The 19,247-nt window shown below is 43.6% G+C and overlaps 1 pseudogene; it reads left to right on the top strand.

The window, feature by feature from the left end:
* Positions 1 to 335: 335 nt before the first annotated feature.
* Positions 336 to 1,221, top strand: LOC100388069 (large ribosomal subunit protein eL6 pseudogene; annotated as a pseudogene).
* The last annotated feature ends 18,026 nt before the right edge of the window (positions 1,222 to 19,247 follow it).

Below are 19,247 nucleotides of genomic sequence, written 5' to 3'. Positions count from 1 at the left end.
GTCTGACTCCCCAGCCTGTGCTGACAGCCACTAACCTGGACGGTTGCTTTTCAGCACACGCAACCTAGATTTCCTGCAATAGCCATGACGATAATAATGTTAATAACAATATCTGACTCTCAGTAAACTCTTGGGATGTGCCTAGCACTATATTACAAGTTATAAACTTATAATTTCATTTAATCTTCACAATAACTCTATGAGGCAGGGGTTATTATCCCCATTTTATAGATGGGGAAAATGAAGCTTGGAAAATTTAGGTCATTTGCCCATGACTCCAGCAGAGATATAAGTGGTCAGAACATGATCTCATGTAAACTTTAGAAAGCAATCTTGCTCTTTCCCATCTTGCAAGATGGCGGGTGAAAAAGTTGAGAAGCCGGATACTAAAGAGAAGAAACCTGAAGCCAAGAAGGCTGATGCTGGTAGCAAAGTGAAAAAGGGTAGCCTCAAGGCTAAAAAGCCCAAGAAGGGGAAGCCCCATTGCAGCTGCAATCCTGTTCTTGTCAGAGGAATTGGCAGGTATTCCCGATCTGCCATGTATTCCAGAAAAGCCTTGTACAAGAGGAAGTACTCAGCAGCTAAATCCAAGTTTGAAAAGAAAAAGAAGGAGAAGGTTCTTGCAACTGTTACAAAACCAGTTGGTGGTGACAAAAACGGTGGCACCCGGGTGGTTAAACTTCGCAAAATGGCTAGGTATTATCCTACTGAAGCTGTGCCTTGAAAGCTGTTGAGCCACAGCAAAAAACCCTTTAGTCACCATGTGAGAAAACTGTGAGCCAGCATCACCCCCGGGACCATTCTGATCATCCTCACTGGACACCACAGGGGCAAGAGGATGGTTTTCCTGAAGCATCTGGCTAGTGGCTTGTTACTTGTGACTGGAACTCTGATCCTCAATCGAGTTCCTCTGCAAAGAATGCACCAGAAATTTGTCATTGCCACCGCACCAAAACTGATATCAGCAATGTAAAAATCCCAAAACATCTTACTGATGCTTACTTCAAGAAGAAGCAGCCGCGGAAGCCCAGACACCAGGAAGGTGAGATCTTCAACACAGAAAAAGAGAAATACGAGTTTACAGAGCAGCGCAAGATTGATCAGAAAGCTGTGGACTCACAAATTTTACCAAAAATCAAAGCTATTCCTCAGCTCCAGGGCTACCTGCGATCTGTGTTTGCCCCGACAAATGGAATTTATCCTCACAAATTGGTGTTTTAAATGTCCTAATAATCTAATTAAATAACTGATTACCTTTAAAAAAAAAAAAAAGAAAGCAATTTCTAGATCAGGTGCAGAAAATGAATTAGAGAGGGAAAGAGCAAAGACAAATGGCTTAGTTAGAGGGCCACTGAAAGGTTTTGAGAAGAGAGAAGGAAGGCCCAAGTACTTGCTCACTGTGTCGCAGGAACTGACTTTAGGATATGTCTGTGTGTGCTCTGAGGAAGCTCCCTAAGACAGGCCCTCTGCAAGAAGGTGAGGTTGAAGATGTATTTGTCTCTCTTTCCTGAGCCTTCAGGGAGCTCCCTCCAACCCCTCTTACCTCTCACTTTCTTAGCCTCTGGGATGTCCACTATCCCAGTCTCACCAGAGTTTGTGAAGGAAAGCGGTTGTGTGGACAAGAGCTGATAAATCTATTTTCTTTTTTTTGAGATGGAATCTCACTCTGTCACCCAGGCTGGAGGGCAGTGGCACAATCTCAGCTCACTGCAACATCTGCCTCTTTAGTTCAAGCAATTCTCCTGCCTCAGCCTCCTGAGTAGCTGGGATTAGAGGTGTGTGTCACCATGCCCAGCTAATGTTTTTTATTTTTATTAGAGACAGGTTTCACCATGTTAGCCAGGATGGTCTTTTTTTTTGTTTTGGGAGGAAGGCAGGAAGGGAGGGAAGGAGGAAGGGAGGGAGGAAGGAAGGGATGAAGGAAGGAAGGAAGGGAGGAAGCGGGGAGGGAGGGAGGGAGGGAAGGGAAGGAAGGAAATCAAGCAATGAGAGAGACATTGCTGACCTGGATCTAGAGGTTTACAAGTTGATTTCTTTTTTTCTTTTTTTGAGAGAAGGAAAGAAAAAAATGAGTAAAGGAGAGAAAGAAAGAGGAAGAGAAAGAGGGCGGGTGAATGGAAATATTGCTGTATTCTGAAAAAAAAAATGGGTCTTCATAATGGCCAATCAATGTTTCATTTAAACCTATGAGTAGGTGTGATGTGGTATTGACAAGAATGTATATTTTGTGTATTTGAAGTGGAGAGCTCTATAAATATTTATTAATTTTACTTGTTCCGGATCTGAGTTCGAGTCCTTGATATCCTTATTAATTTTCTGTCTCATTGAATCTAAGTCTCTATGTATCTGGGTGTTAGAATCGTTAGCTCTTGTTGTTGCATTGATCCTTTTACCGCTATATCTTTGTTGCTTTAAAATCTATTTTATCAGATATGAGAATTGCAACTCCTGCTTTTTATTTATTTATTTATTTATTTATTTATTTATTTATTTATTTATTTTTGCTCTCCATTTGGTTGGTAAATCTTTCTCCATCCCTTTGTTTTGAGTCTTTGTGTATCCTTGCATGTGAAACAGGTCTGGATGTAACATGCCATTGGGTTTTGGCTGTGTCTTTTGATTGGGAATTCAGTCAATTTAAATTTAGGGTTACTGCCATTTGATGTTGACCGGCTGTTTTATGCATTTGTTGGTGTAATTTCTTCTTTATGTTGGTGCTCTTTACTTTTTGGTGTATTTTTAGAAAGGCTAATACTGGTTTTTTCTGTGTGCAATGCTTCTTTCAGAAGCTCTTGTAAAGCAGGCCTGGTGGTAATAAAATCTCTGAGTTCTTGCTTGTTCATAAAAGATTTTATTTTTCCTTCAGTTGTGAAGCTTAGTTTGGCAGGATATGAAATTCTGGGCTGAAGGTTCTGTTCTTTGAGGATGTTGAATATTGGCCCCCACACTCTTCTGGCTTGTAGAGTTTCTGCTGAGAGATCTGCTGTAAGTCTGATAGGCTTGCCTTTGTGGGTAACCTGACCTCTCTCTCTGGCTGCCGTTAGTATTTTCTCCTTTGTTTCAACCCTGGTGAATCTAACAATTATGTGCCTTGGGGTTGCTCTTCTTGAGGAATATCTTTGTGGTGTTCTCTGTATTACCTGGGGTTGAATGTTGACCTGCTTTGCTAGTTTAGGAAAATTTTCCTGAATAATATCCTGAAGGGTATTTTCCAGCTTGGATTCATTCTCTCTGTCAAATTCAGGTACACCTATCAAACGTAAATTTGGTCTTTTCACATAGTCCCACATTTCTTGGAGACTTTGCTCATTCCTTTTTATCCTTTTTTCTCTAATCTTTTCTTCACGTTTTATTTCATTAAGTTGGACTTTGACCTCTGATATCCCTTCTTCTGCTTGAACAATTCGAGTGTTTAAACCTGTGCATACTTCTCGGAGTTCCTGTATTGTATTCTTCAGTTCCATTATTTCACTCATACTCCTCTCTTAAGATGTCTATTCTCAATAGGATTTCATCAAACTTTTTTTCAAAGTTCCTAGTTTCTTTACGTTGGGCTACAACATGTTCTTTTAACTCACCAAAGTTTGTTATTATCCATTCCTTGAAGAGTGATTCTGTCATCAGGATGCGCTCGTTCTCCATCAAGCCTTGTTCCATTGTTGATGTGGAACTCTGATCATCTTTAGAGGGAGAGGCGTTCTGACTTTGAGTATTCTCAGCCTTTTTACACTGGTTTCTTCCCATCATTGTAAATTTATCCTCCTGTCGTCTTTGAAATTACCAACTTTCAGATTAGGTCTCTTGAGTGGATGTCCAGGTTGTTAGTTCCCAGGGCCAGAGCAGCGGCGTTAAAACTGATGGTGCTTTTCTGCCCAGGATTCTCCTGTCTGGCTTCCTTCTTGTGTTCGTAGTAGGCGACTCTGCCTTCCCGGGGCTCCAAACCTCGGTCAGAAGGGGAACCGGTCCCGTTTACTCTGCGCCGAGCGCTGTCGTGCCGAGGTGCCGTCACAGCCGCTGCACTGAGCTCTGGTGTCCTGCTGGGGACCCATGTGGGTCCTCCGAACCTGTTTACTCTGCTCCGAGAGCTGCCTTGCCGAGGTGCCGGTGGAACCGCTGCGCCGGCCACGAGAGTCGCGCTGGCCACCCGTGTGTTTCCGCCACTGGGGGATCTTCTGCTCCGTGAGCGACCAGAATTTGTCTGAAAGTGTGGCGTCCTCTAGTTCTCTGCACCTTCCCTGAGAGCTGCAATCCCGGGTTGTTAGCGATCAGCCATCTTGGATCGTTCCTTCTCAGCCTTTTTATGCTGGCTTCTTCCCATCATTGTAAATTTATCCTCCTGTCGTCTTTGAAATTACCTACTTTCAGATTATGTCTCTTGAGTGGACATCCAAGTTGTTAGTTCCCAGGGCCAGAACAGTGGCGTTAAGATGGATGGTGCTTTTCTGCCCAGGATTCTCCTGTCTGGCTTCCTTCTTGTGTCTGTAATAGGTGACTTTGCCTTCCCGGGGCTCCAAACCTCGGTCAGAAGGGGAACCAGTCTCGTTTACTCTGCGCCGAGAGCTGCCGCGCTGAGGTGCCGTCACAACTGCTGCGCCGGCCTCAGGAGTCGCACTGGCGACCCGTGTGGCTCCTCCACTGGGAATCTTCTGCTCCGTGAGCGATCAGAATTTGTTTGAAAGTGTGGCATCCTCTAGTTCTCTGTGCTTTCACTGAGAGCTGCAATCCCGAGATGTTAGCGATTGGCCATCTTGGATTGTTCCGCCAGGATGGTCTTGATCTCCTGATCTCGTGATCTGACCACTTCAGCTTCCCAAAGTGCTGGGATTACAGGAGTGAGCCACCATGCTGGGCCAGTCTATTTGCTTTTTATTGTCATGAACTTAAAAGAGAATCCTTGGTGGGGATAGGGAACAGCAGGGGTAGACAGGGAAGGGGGCAAGTGGTGGTATCATAACTGGCAGCTCAAGCTGGCCCTCATTGGTCAGCACAGACTTTTGAGGGGTCACCCAGTTTCTATAATCAGAGTGGGTCAGAGTGGGAAGTGCCCTCCTGTTTGTCAGAGGAGGTAACTGAGGCACACAGAGCTTGGGTAACTAGCTGAAGATCACAGAGTGAGTAAAGGCAGACTTGAAGCTCATACTCTTTTCACTACCACATTTGTTACCTTCACAAGCAATGGAACCTGGATGCTGTTAACTCAAACCAAAGGCAAATGTTTGGAAGGATGTAGGTTAGCTCACAGAATCAAGGAAAGGTTGGACCAGGCTGTGTCAGTAACAGAAATGGATCCCAACTGTAGTATGTTAATTAGAAAAGGAATATATTTAGATGATTAAAAAGATATATCTTTGAGAGAGAGTCAAAGAAACAGGCTTGGCAACTACGTGGCCAGGAATAATGCCCCAAATTATACATAGAACCAATCTGGTTAAGTTACTGCCCTGGCACCTGGGCACACACACAAAACCTTGCATGGCAAATACCCTCTGCCTCGGACAATGCTGTGAATACCACTGCCGTGACTGCCTCTGGAAATTGGACTTAGCCACCATCTTCACAGGATCATGATTCTGCTGGTATTAGCTTCAGAAGTTTCCAGTTCACAGCTTGAGGATGTCTAATTAATGAATCCTCATCATGTATACAGCGCTAGCTGCAGGGGATGCTGGGAGAGCAGTATCTGGCTTCTTTGGGGTGGGGGTAGAAGGGAGGCTTTGTTTCATAAGGAAAGGGACTAGGGCACAACAAAAAAAAGAAAACGACAGACCAATATCACTGATGAACACAGATGCAAAACTCCTCAACAAAATACTAGCAAACCAACCCAACAGCACATCAAAAACGTAGCACACCATGATCAGGTGAGTTTTATTCCAGGAATGCAAGGATGTTTCAACATATACAAACAATAAATGTGATTCATCAAATAAACAGTATTAAGGACAAACACCTTACCATCATCTCACTAGATGCAGAAAAGGCATTTAATAAAATTCAGCATTGCTTTATGATAAATACACTCAACTAGGCATAGAAAGAACATACCTCAAAATAATAAAAGTGATATACAACAAACCTACAGCCAACATCATACTGAATGGGGAAAAAATGAAAGCATTACCCCTAAGAACTGGAACAAGACAAGGATGCTCACTTTCACCACTCTTATTCAACATAGTACTGGGTGTACTAGCCAAATCAGCCAGATAAGAGAAAGAAATAAAAGACATCCAATTGGAAAAGAGGAAGTCAAATTACCTGTTTGCTGATAATGTGATTTGGTATATAGAAAGCTCTAAAGACTCTACCAAAATACTCTTAGATTTGATAAATGAATTCAGTAAAGTTTCAGGACACAAAACCAACATAAAAAATCAGTAGCATTTCTGTACACCAAACACAATCAAGTTGAAAACCAAACCAAGAAGTCAATTATATTTACAATAAATACAAAAAATTCCTAGGAATGTATTTAACAAAAGAGGTGAAAGATCTCTACAAGAAAAACTGCAAAATGCTGATGAAAGTGTAGATGACACAAACAAATGGAACAACAATCCCATGGTCATGAATGGAAAGAATTAATATCATTAAAATGATCATACTGCCCAAAGCAATCTACAGAGTCAATGCCAGCCCCATCAAAATACCAAAGTCATTTTTCAAAGAATTAGAAAAAACTATTCTAAGTTCATAATGAACCAAAAAGAACCTGAATCGCCAAAGAATCCTAAGAAAAAGAACAAAGTTGGAGGCATCACAATATCTGACCTCAAGTTATAGTGCAAGGCTATAGTAACCAAACCAGCGTAAAAATAGATATGAAAACTGTATAAAAGTAGACACATTGATCAACGGAAGAGAATAGAAAACCCAGAAATAAAGTCACATATCTACAGCCAACTAATCTTTGACAGACAACAAAAACATACACTGGGAATAGGATACACTTTTCAAGAAATGGTGCTGGGGAAATTGAATAGCCACATACCGAAGGATGAAATGGACCCCATCTCTCACAATATACAAAAATTAACTCAACATGGATTAAACACTTAAATTTAAAACCTGAAACTATAAAAATACTAGAAGAAAACCTAGGGAAAACTCTTCTGGACCTTGGTCTAAGCAAATAATTCATGACTAAGTACAAGTAACAAAAACAAAAATAGATGCCCAGGGGCAGTGGCTCACGCCTGTAATCCCAGCACTTTGGGAGGCTGAGGAGGGCAGATCATGAGGTCAAGAGATTGAGACCATCCTGGCCAACATGTTGAAACCCCATCTCTACTAAAAATACAAAAATTATCCAGGTGTGGTAGCATGTGCCTGTGGTCCCAGCTACTCATGAGTCTGAGGCAGAAGAATCACTTGAACCTAGGAGGCAGAGGTTGCAGTGAGCCCAGATCGTGCCACTGCACTCCAGCCTGGTGACAGAGCAAGACTCCATCTCCAAAAATAAATAAATAAATAGATAGATAGATAAGTGGGGCTTAATTAAACTAAAAGGAAAGAATCACACAGAAAAAAAAATAAAGAGTGAACAACCTGCAGAATGGGAGAAAATATTTCCAAATTATTCATGTGACATGGGACTAATATCCAGAATGTACAATAAACTCAAACAACTCAACAATAAAAACACAAATAACCCCATTAAAAATTGGGCAAAGGACATAGTAGACATTTTTCAAAAGAAGACAGAGAAATGGCCAACAAGCATATGAAAAAATGCTCAACATCACTAGTGATCAGAGAAATGCAAATTAAAACCAGGAGATGTCATCTAACATCAGTCAGAATGGCTATTATTAAAAAGTTTTATAATAACAGATATTGACAAGGATGCAGAGAAAAGGGAACACTTTTACACTGTTGGTGGGAATGTAAATTAGTAAAACTTCTAAGGAAAACAGTACAGAGATTTCTCAAAGAATGAAAAATAGAACTACCATTCAATCCAGCAATCCCACTACTGGATGTCTACTCAAAGGAAAAGAAATCATTATATCAAAAAGATATGCCGGATGCAGTGGCTCACGCCTGTAATCTCAGCACTTTGGGAGGCCTAGGTGGGCGGATCACCTGGCCAACGTGGTGAAATCCCGTCTCTACTGAAAATACAAAAAAAGTAGGCAGGTGTGGTGGTGGGCACTTGTAGTCCCAACTACTTGGGAGTATGAGGCATGAGAATCGCTTGAACCCGGAGGTGGAGGTTGCAGTGTGCCGAGATTGTGCCACTGTACTCCAGCCTTGGTGACAGAATGAGACTCCATCTCAAAAAAAAGAAACAAAAACCTGCATTCATATGTTTATCACAACACTATTTACAATAGCAAAGATATGGAATCAACCTAAGTGTTTATCAGTGGATGATTGAACGAGGAAGATGTGGTATATACACCCAATAGAATACTACTTAGCCATAAAATAATTGTGCCTTTTATAACAACATGGATGGACCTGGAGGCCCTTATCTTAAGTGAAACAACTCAGAAGCAGAAAGTCAAATATTGCATGTTCTCACTTATATGGAAGCTAAATAACGTGTGCACATGAACATAGAGTGTGAAGGGACAGGCATTTAAGACTTGGAAGGGTAGAGAGCAGAAGGGGGACGGTGATGAGAAATTACCTAATGAGTACAATGTACATTATTTGGGTGATGGATACGAAAAGTTAAGACTTTACCACTAGGCGATGTATCCATGTAACAAAATTGCACTTGTGCCCCTTAAATTTATACAAGAGAAAGTAGTTTAGGTGCTTTGATGGGGGCCAAAAGGGACAAATATAGATGAGATAATTGCAGGAAAATGGCAGGAATCAAAGATTTTTGCAGCATTTTATGACAATGCATAATTTGTTCCTGCTGTTGCAGCTGAAGATTAAAGAGAAAAGAGAGTGGGAGATTAAGGGGTATAAGAAGAATATATACTATTAAAAATGAAGAGTTTCTATGAACATTTTCTTTAATACTTACTCTTTTTTTCTTCTCCTCCTCCCTCAATACTTCTTCTTATTTTTAATATCTATAAGACAAATATAGCCACAAGAGCAGTATATTCATGTTTATACATATATATGTATATGTACACACATGTGCACACGTGTGCATACCAACACCCCACACACACACACACAGAGTTGGGCCTCCATATCTGTGGGTTTTGCCTCCATAGATTCATCTGACTGAAGATCAAAAATATTCAGAAAAAATTCTACAAAGTTCCAAAAACTAAAACTTGAACATGCCATGTGCTAAGTACTATGTTGAATTCAGACAAATGAAGTGATGTGTAGGCATTGCTTAGGTATTATAAGTACTCTAGAGATTATTTAAAGCATACAGGAGGATATGCATAGGTCATATACAAACAGCACATCATTTATATCAGGGACTTGAGCATCCATGGATTCTGGTACCCGTGGGGCATCCTGAAACCAGCAATCCCCCACAGATACCAAAAGATGACGTGTGTGTGTGTGTGTGTGTGTGTGTGTACACGTGCACTGTTCTTTGACCCTGCAGGTAGCTTTCCCAGACCCTGGACCTCCCTACTGTCTACTTATCAACCCCCTCTTGTTTTCATCTTCCGCAGTAACCAGCCCTGAATCCAAGTTCCATCACTTTAACCCCTCTTCATCTCCATGGTACCCCATTACCAAAATCCCAACCCTTGGTCCATCCAGCTGCATTTTCTCCAGACGTAGGGTCTGCCAGGGAAAACCACACAACAGTGCCTACTGAGACACCCATGGCCCCTCATCACCATGCCCCCACACAGCCCAGCAATCCTTCTGTTTCCCTGGTGAGCACTCCCCTGTTCTCTGCAGTAGCTGTTTCAGACCTTCTCCTCCTTCCAACCTTCTATCCAGACACCTCTCTCCCCTCACACTTTTCAGAAGATCCCCTTTCAACTTCACTTCATAGAAACCATCAGTAAGAAAATTCCGCAACTTCCCTCTTCCATATTTTCAGACTTTTCTCTCCATCTCTGTTCTATTTTTTCTCTTCTCCTGAAATATAAGTGCTTATTTTTCACTCACTCCCTAATGCAGGGCAAATGGTTGTTTTGCCTCTACTGTGCCACTAAAACTGCACTTCCAACGGCCTCCTGGTTGCTAAACCCATTGCTATTTTTTAAAATCTTATCTTACTTGACCAAATAGCAACCTTTGGCCCAGTCAACCATTCTCTGCCTCTTGAAACACTGCTTTGCTATATTGGTCAGGGTTCTCCGGAAAAACAAACCAACAGGACAAAGAAGGAAAGAAAGAAAAAAGAAAGAAAGTGAGAGAGAAAGACGGCTGGGCACGGTGGCTCAAGCCTGTAATCCCAGCACTTTGGGAGGCCGAGGCGGGTGGATCACGAGGTAAAGAGATCGAGACCATCCTCGTCAACATGATGAAACCCCGTCTCTACTAAAAATACAAAAAATTAGCTGGGCATGGTGGCGCGTGCCTGTAGTCCCAGCTACTCAGGAGGCTGAGGCAGGAGAATTGCCTGAACCCAGGAGGCAGAGCAACCTCTGGTGAGCCAAGATTGCGCCATTGCATTCCAGCCTGGGTAACAAGAGTGGAACTCCGTCTCAAAAAAAAAGAAGGAAAGAAGGAAGGAGGGAGGAAGGGAGGGAGGAAAAAAAGAAAGAAAGAGAAAGGAAGGAAGGAAGACTGGTTATATGGAATGAGCTCACACAATTTGGAGGCTACAAATCCCAAGATCTTCAGTCAGCAAGCTAGAGACTTAGTAGGGCATTTTTTTTTTTTTTTGGTCAGTGTCAACCACAATGGTAACTTGAGTACATTTCACATGTGAATTTTCCCATAACTGTGAGAGGAAGGTTTTGAAGCAACAGCTCTCCTTCCCCAGCACTTACGCTCTCCCAGTTAGTGGATACTTATCTTGACAACCAATTCAGTGGATGCTGGAATGGGTGTGGGTTTAATAGCATACAGCACACTTAACGTGTGATGATTTTCTTTTGGGCATTGTGGAAGAGTAAATTCTCAAACCTATGCAATCTAGGACAGTTTTAATGATTTCTAGCCATGGCTATGAAAGGTGTGAATAGCAGAGGGGAGCATATGAGTCATCATACATAGGGACTTTGTAGACACTCCACGAAATTTTCTTTTCTTTTTTTTTGAGATGGAGTCTTGTTCTGTTGCCAAGGCTGGAGTACAGTGATGTGATCTCAGCTTACTGCACCCTCTGCCTCCTGGATTCGAGTGATTCTCCTGCCTCAGCCTCCCAAGTAGCTGGGACTATAGGCATGTGCCACCAGGCCTAGCTAATTTTTGTATTTTTAGTAGAGATGGGGTTTCACCAAGTTGGCCAGGCTGGTCTCGAACTCCTGACCTTAAGTGATTTGCCCACCTCGGCCTCTCAAAGCGCTGGGATTACAGACGTGAGCCACTGCACTGGGCAAAATTTCGTTTTTGACATCCGGAAACAGAACTCAGGCTTGCTCAACACCTCCAGTGTCTTCCTGGACGTTTTCCTCCTCCTGAGTTACTTCACTGAGATTGTTGACCAAGGCAGAAATCCATGCTTGTCTTTCCCTCCAGGCTCTCCCTCACCCCACAATCAATAATAAATCTTGATTTCTCATTGCCTCCATTTCTCATCTATAAAATTAGAGACCCTGTCTCTCCTAAAAAAAGAAAGAGTTCATCATCTAAAGAGCTGGTAACAACGCAGAGCCAAAGTTACTGTGCTACTAGCTAACGTGATTATTTCTCTCCTCAAACTCTACAGTCCAGTCACACAGAACGCCTTTCACTCCAAGAGGCCATGCTGTCTCTCATCTCTTCACCCTCCCACTTCCTCGTCTGCTCCCCAGCTCTCTCCTCTCCCCACTCTTACTCTGCTGATCCCTAGTCATCCTTCAGGTCTTAGCTAAGATGCCACATGCTCCTGGAAGCCTTCCATGCTCCTCAGTCTGGACTAGTTGTCCCCTCTCAGTGCTTTCTTGGCTCCCAGTACTATGCCTACTTAAACTCTTGTAACTGTGTTCTCCACAGGACAAGCTCCGGAAGGTCACAGATTGTACCTGTCTTTTTCAGGGCTGTAATCCTAGTAGCTAACACAGTGTCTGGCATGTTAGGTATTTGGTAAATATTTGTGGATCGGGGCCGGGTACAGTGGCTCATGCCTGGAATCCCAGCACTTTGGGAGGCCGAGGGCAGTGAATCATGTCAGGAGTTCGAGACCCACCTAGCCAACATGGTGAAATCTAGAAACTTCCCAGCAGGGTAAATGAGTAGCCCTGCCTTCACATTCAGGCATGGGAAGGGAAGGTAGGGGAGACACTTTCTGTCCCTTGAATTTCAGGACCGACCTGTGGCAGAAGAGTAAGATTTTCCAAATGGGGGAGGAGGATAGCCACTGCTGCTCTGTGAGGATTGCACACTTGGAAACAAATTACATGACTAGAGACATTTACTGGGAAACTGGCCTGCTCTCCAGGTTAGCCCTCAAGCCCCATACTATGATCTTTGAGTCAAGGGCAGCTGCCAGCTTGCAGGTCATGGCATGCTTGGGAGAGATTTTCCCAAAAATCAGGGAAGATGCTACCCACAACAACCTGTGCCTTTGCTGGAAGAAGCCAGAGCTGGCTTGCATGGTGGGAACCTCCTGGGTAAAAACCAGGTGTCCCAGGGGAGGAAGGGGTAATATCCAGATTCACGTGGCTCAGGGTGAAATGTAGTTCACATCATTCAGCACTGTCTTCAGCCCTGGAGAAATGCCCGGAGCCCCAGCCACAATGTCTGTTCTCTCTGTTAAAAGAATTCTTGTAGGAGACTGGACACAGTGGTTCATGCCTGTAATCCCAGCACTATGGGAGGTCAAAGTGGAAGGATTGCTTGAGGCCAGGAGTTCAAGACCAGCTTGGGCAGTACAGTGAGATTCTGTCTCCACAAAAAATTTTAAAAATTAGCTGGACGTGTTGGCATGTGCATGTAGTCCTAAGTGCTTGAGATGTCGAGGTGGGAGGATCACTTGAGGCCTGGAGTTCAAGACCAGCTTGAGTAACGTAGTGAGATCCTGTCTCTACAAAAAAATTTTAAAATTAGCTGGGTGTGGTGGCACGTGCCTTTAATCCTAGCTGTTCAGGAAGCTGAGATGGGAGGATTGTGTGAGCCCAGGAATTCGAGGCTGCAGTGAGTCATGATGGTGCCATTTGGTGACAGAGACTTTTTTTTTTTAAGACAGAGTCTCACTCTGTCGCCACGCTGGAATGCAGTGGTGCAATCTCAGCTCACTGCAACCTTGCCTCCTGGGTTCAAGCAATTCTGCCTCAGCCTCTCCAGTAGCTGGGACTACAAGTGTGTGCCACCACGCCAAGCTAATTTTTTGTATTTTAGTAGAGACGGGGTTTCACCATGTTGGCCAGCATGGTCTTGATCTCCTTACTTTGTGATCCACCTGCCTCGGCCTCCCACAAAGTGCTGGGATTACAGGCATGAGCCACCTCACCTGGCAAGTCTCTTAAAACAAAAAAGCTGTAGAAGGTGGGCTTGAGGAAGTACAATGGAGCACACTGACTGACTGGCTGTGCTGAGGACTGAGGCTATGCTGGTGGCAATGACATCCCTTGCCTCCACCCCTTCCACCAAGTGTTTATCTTACCTACATTAATAGCTATGAGGAAGGAAATGGCAGGGGGCGGGGCTTACAGGGGGTGCCATGCCATGACATCTACCTTCTCCCTGGCCTCTGGGATAAGTTCTGGGTCCCAGTGGTTATGGTACTGAAGGTCAGCAGCTATGTAGTTGAGAAACTGAGAATTCTAAGGGTGTTAGTGACACCAAAGGTGTCAAAATGTGGCCTAGAGTTTTGGGAAGAGCTGTTCTCCTGCCTCTGTAGTGACACTGCTACCATGCTGGGCAGTTACAGAGCACCAGGAAGGAGAGGCATTCCTAAGACTGCAGTGGCACATCTCTGCTCACCAGGATCTCCACCTCCTGGGTTCAAATGCTTCTCCTGCTTCTGCCTTCAGAGTACCTGGGATTACAGGTGCATGGCACCATGCTCGGCTAATTTTTTTGTATTTTTAGTAGAGATGGGGTTTTACCACGTTGGCCCAGCTGGTCTTGAACTCCTGACTTCGTGATCCACCTGCCTCAGCCTCCCAAAGTGCTGGGATTACAGGCATGAGCTGAATGGTGGCTTTCTCACAAGAACTGGGGTGAGCAGGCTTCAGGAGTCAACCATGTGGAGAGATACTCGTGACACTCTGAGAATGTTTAACTGCCTATCCAGGGGTGGGGAAAGCTCCAACTTATAGCGTTTGCCAATTTCCATGGTGTGAATACTCCCACCATGGCTGATTTCAAACTACCAACATGACCTCACTGGATGTAGAGTTGGGATCAGCTGTAGAGCCAGGGCAGCACTGGGAGAGGCCCAGATAAGACGGTAAGGAATTGAGATCAGGAGAGCACCCTCACAGCCAGGCAGAAACTCACAGAGGCTCATGGTCCTGAAAACGTGTCCAGCCCCATCCACCACTAGGTTAAGTCTAGCATCAATATTCACATCAGAAACACACAGCTGTGCTTACCTTGGCTGAAGCAGTGTCACCTGAGGCTTCCGCAGAGGTCTCCTGGGTGCCTGCCTACACAGAACACTGGTGTGTGGTGCTTCAGGGCCTGTTCGCCATGCTAAGGGGCCAAACTTGCCCTAAAACTTGCCACAGACATGCCCTTGCAGGCCTCTGGGTAAAGCTGGATAGAGGCCCAGGAGAGCCTGATCTCCAAAGAGCTGGTCCCAACATCCCAAAGGCCGGTGGGCAGTGGCAAAAGCAGCAGACTGAAAAGGCTTGGGCTACCCAGGTCCTAGAGATGTGAAATGCCAGCTCTGGATCTTGGAGTGGGCCAGTGCAGCCTGCTGGCTCTCCTGCGTGGAGCCTGAGGAACGTGAGGAAACATCCAATATTGCTAGCTCAGTAGGAAGCAGTGCATAAACCCCTCCCACAGCATCTGATAAAACCTTGGCAACGCTGTTGACACCTTACTGGAACGTTAGCTCACAACGGTTGTGTTTTGCGCATTGCCATAGAACACCTAGAGCAGTGCCTAGTAAGAAAATGGGCATTTGATAACTATTGCTGAATTGAATTTATTGGATACATGCAGAGTAAAAATGGCCACAAATTGTGGAAGGTTGAAGTATTCATAGAGCCTGAAGGAAAGTGGACAGCAGGGATAGCAGCTCTGGAAATGGGATGAGGTGGGCATCTGGAATTTAGTAAAGCAGCAGCAAGCAGGAGAAACTGCTTGGAGACTGAGCTCAGGTAGCCCATCATTGGTACACCGTTTGGGGATGTAGACAAAGGGATGATAGCTTGAGAGTATTTATGAGTACCTATCACAGGCTCAGCCCTTTCCTAGGATTCATATGGTGTTCTAAAGAGAAGAATCAAGAAAACACCTCATTATTTCTCATTAACACAAGGCCCCGTCTTCTTCCCAGGAGCCCCACACTCCCACTGCCTCAACTCCCATTTGTGGGAGAAGCTGAAAAAGCTGACTAGGTAGGAAGTTTCCTTCTCTGAATGAACCTCCTAACTAGGGTTCAGAACAAGCCCTTGGTGTGTTGTGACCAATAGCAGCATTCTGCTCAAATCAGGCCCCATGAACAAGTCTGCATCTCAGAGTAAGCGACAGATAACAATTCCAGGATTCTCCTGATCTTCTTAGATTAGGACCACAATACAAATCGGACATTGCTTCTCTTAATTTCTAGGTCAAATTTACCTAATCGTTGGATTCATCAGAAGCCTAGGGGGTTGAATGTCAAGATAAACATGTCTAGGGCACCCCATGTTTCTGGGCTATCCTTAGATATGATGGGGTGGAGAGATTCCAGCCACAGAGAAAGGCTGTAAAGAGCCAACAAGCAGTTTGAAGGAGCTACCAATCCAGACACGCCAGCAGTTGTGGTGACTGCCTGGATGGTCACTCACAGAGGAAAAAGTGGTGAGAGAACTGGAGACAAGGGGAAATGTAGGTCTTTCCATACAACAGCAGCTTCCAATTAGAGAAACAGATGATGGGTATCCAGCTATCCAATCCACAAAGGACAAAGTCTCCTGCTTTAGCATAGTCTGATTATTGGGAATGAAGCAGGCCTAGAGGTAGAGTGAGCCCTTTCTAGGCTAGCATAACCAGATACGGGACACCTGCCATTCGCTGCAAAGTGCTTCATATAGCTGGCTGCATTTATTGGCTTAATAAAACCGGAATATGGAACAAACCCCCTTTTCCAGTTCCCCAGAGCCCTGTTGTAAAGAACGTTAATTAGAGCCAGGCTGCACAGCACTGGGGCTCAGCTATACTATAGTTTGATGCTGCAAGGCAGAGAAGTTGCCATGTATTTTCTAGATAAGCAAAATGCAGATGATATTTAATATCAGAAATCTCTCCAAGGAAAGAACATTCTGTAGCTCAAAGAAATAATGCAAGTTGAGGTTAATTTTTGGTTTGTCTTTTAAAAATAGTACATTCAGGCTTTTGTTTGTGATCAGTGCAATGATGACAGATATAATTATTCAGAGATGAAGAAACCAAACCAAGATACAAGGAGGTTGAGTAATTTGCCCAAGGCCCACAGTTACAGCAGGGCCAAGATTCAAACTCTGCTAGTCTGGCTTTTAAATTTTGTTGTATTGATTTATTACTCTTTTTAGTCTGTCTTTAAGAGCTCACTTTCCTAGATGTTGTGGAACACTTGAGAGGAATGTGGTGTTCTGAAGGAAGGGGGCTGCAAACACTCTGTGTCCAGCAGCTGTGGGATGGAGCCGTCAGTCTGTGAGGTCAGACTCAGTACATGGTCTTCAGACTCAAGTCAAGACGTTTCTTGTTGGCCAGATACAGTGGCTCATGCCTGTAATCCCAGTACTTCGGGAGGCCGAGGTGGTAGGATTGCTTTAGACCAGAATTTCAAGACCAGCTTTGGCAACGTAGTGAGACCCTGTCTCTATTAAAAAAATAATAATAAAATAATTTTTAAAAAGATGTTTCTTTTTAAAAGATCTCTTCTCTAATGATGTATGTACAATAGTCTTAACTGCAGCATTGTTTTAAGAGTAAAAAGGTTTAAACCAACCTAGATTCCCATCAAAAATAGGCCAGAAAACTAAATTATGGTACAAATACGCAATGATATAATAGGCAGCTGTAACAAACTATGTACTGACACAGAACAGTTGCCAACATATATCTGAAAAAAGCAAGTACAGAACAATGTACGGTTTATATCACTGTGCAAAACAAGGGAAAAGACCACATGTGTATTTGCTTGGAGAGACGGAGAAGATCTCTGGAAGAATGGATACACAAGGAACTGTAATGCTTGCTGCTTCTGACGGGAAGTAGTCACTGTGGGGAAAGGGTGAGGCATTCTATGGTATTCTGTACCTTTAATTTCAAATCACGTGAACATATTGCCTGCTCAAAAAGTGTATGTCTGTACTCTCTGAAAAATGAATTACAATTTGTAAACTAAAGACGGAATATATAAAAATTTACATATACCCATGCAATCTATAAACAAAACGCATATATGGGGAAACAGGATGTTATTAAATCAAGATGGTAACGATCTTTTCCTTTTGTTCTATTTTCCCAGAATTGTTAGGATGTGGTTATAGTTAAGGATTTTTAAAGCATTTTTTCCTTGTTTAACTCACTTCCTCCCTGACTCTACCAGTATGTCAATCAGTAATCATGGGCAGAAGAATGAAAACTAAGGACTCAAGGATCCCAAAAGTCACAGTATATTCAACAAAGAAAAAATGCCTACCAGCTTAAAAAGTTGGCAAGTCAATAGTTTCCAACTGTTTATGAAAATACTTGGGGTACAGGCTGGGTGCAGTGGCTCATGCCTGTAATCTTAGCATTTTAGAGGCCAAGGTGTGCAGATCACTTGAGGTCAGGAGTTTGAGATCAGCCTGGTCAACATGGTGAAACCCCATCTCTGCTAAAAATGCAAAAATTAGCTGAGTATGGTGGTGCCTGCCTGTACTTCCAGCTACTCAGGAGGCTCAGGCACGAGAATCATTTGAACCTGGGAGGTGGAGGTTGCAGTGGGCTGAGATCACACCATTGCTCTCCAGTCTGGGAAACAAAGTGAGACTTTATCTCAAAAAAAGAAAAAGAAAATACGTGGAATAAAAAGAACTACAAAAGAATGGTTCTTGGTGGGATGTGGTAGCTCACGCATGTAATCCCAGCATCTTAGGAGGCTGAGGCAGGAGAATTGCTTGAGGTCAGAAGTTTGAGACCAGTCTGGTCAACATAGCAAGATTCCATCTCTACAAAAAAAAAAAAGTGGAAAAAGGAATGGTTCTCTAGGTAGGCAGTAAAAAGGCAGAGGGAAGCAAATCATTATATAATGCACAGTTTCATAATCCTAGTAAAGGGCTCCTAGTTTCAAGTGACCATTCTTTAATTTCTCATATTTTCCTCATTCTCATCACAGGAAAGCAATGATGCCCCAGGTTGTCCCTAACCTTCTATCTCCTACACATCAAAACTAGTTTCCTTTCTGTTTAAAAAGGGGAGGCTGGCCAGGCATAGTGGCTCATGCCTGCAATCCCAGCACTCTGAGAGGCTGAGGCAAGTAGATCACTTGAGGTCGGGAGTTTGAGACCAGCCTCACCAACATGGTGAAGCCCTGTCTCTACTAAAAATTTAAAAATTAGCCAGGCATGGTGGTACATGCCTGTAGTCCCAGCTACTTGGGAGACTGAGGTGGGAGGATGGCTTGAGTCTGGGAGGTGGAGGTTGCAGTGAGCTGAGATTGTGCTATTGCACTCCAGCTTGGGTGACAGAGTCAGATACTGTCTCAAAAATAAAAATAAAGGGGAGGTGGAGAAAAGAAAGAAAACTTTTAATTTAAAAGAAAAACTAAAGAAAAAGCACATCAAGTTGTCATAAAATCATTGCCTGAGTGTTCATGACACTAGATAAAATAGATTTGGAAACATTCAAACGCCAGCTGAAGGAAAGGCATTCCTCCATCCCTCAAACAAGGTAAACAGCGACTCACCTAGGGAGTAAGCTGAGCTCACTGGAATGGCCATGATCTGGGGCTTGGCTTCTGAGGCTGCCATTCACTTGAAGTCTATCATCTGATACAGTCACTTTCTTGGTTGTAATCTATGAGCTACTGGTATTTACTTGTGAGACTGTCTGGGAGCAGGAAGGGAAGGAAGGTAAATACACCAAAGCCCAGC

Source organism: Callithrix jacchus, chromosome 4 (assembly GCF_049354715.1).
Source record: "Callithrix jacchus isolate 240 chromosome 4, calJac240_pri, whole genome shotgun sequence".
Taxonomy (NCBI): domain Eukaryota; kingdom Metazoa; phylum Chordata; class Mammalia; order Primates; family Cebidae; genus Callithrix; species Callithrix jacchus.
This window is presented reverse-complemented; position numbering and strand designations above follow the sequence as displayed.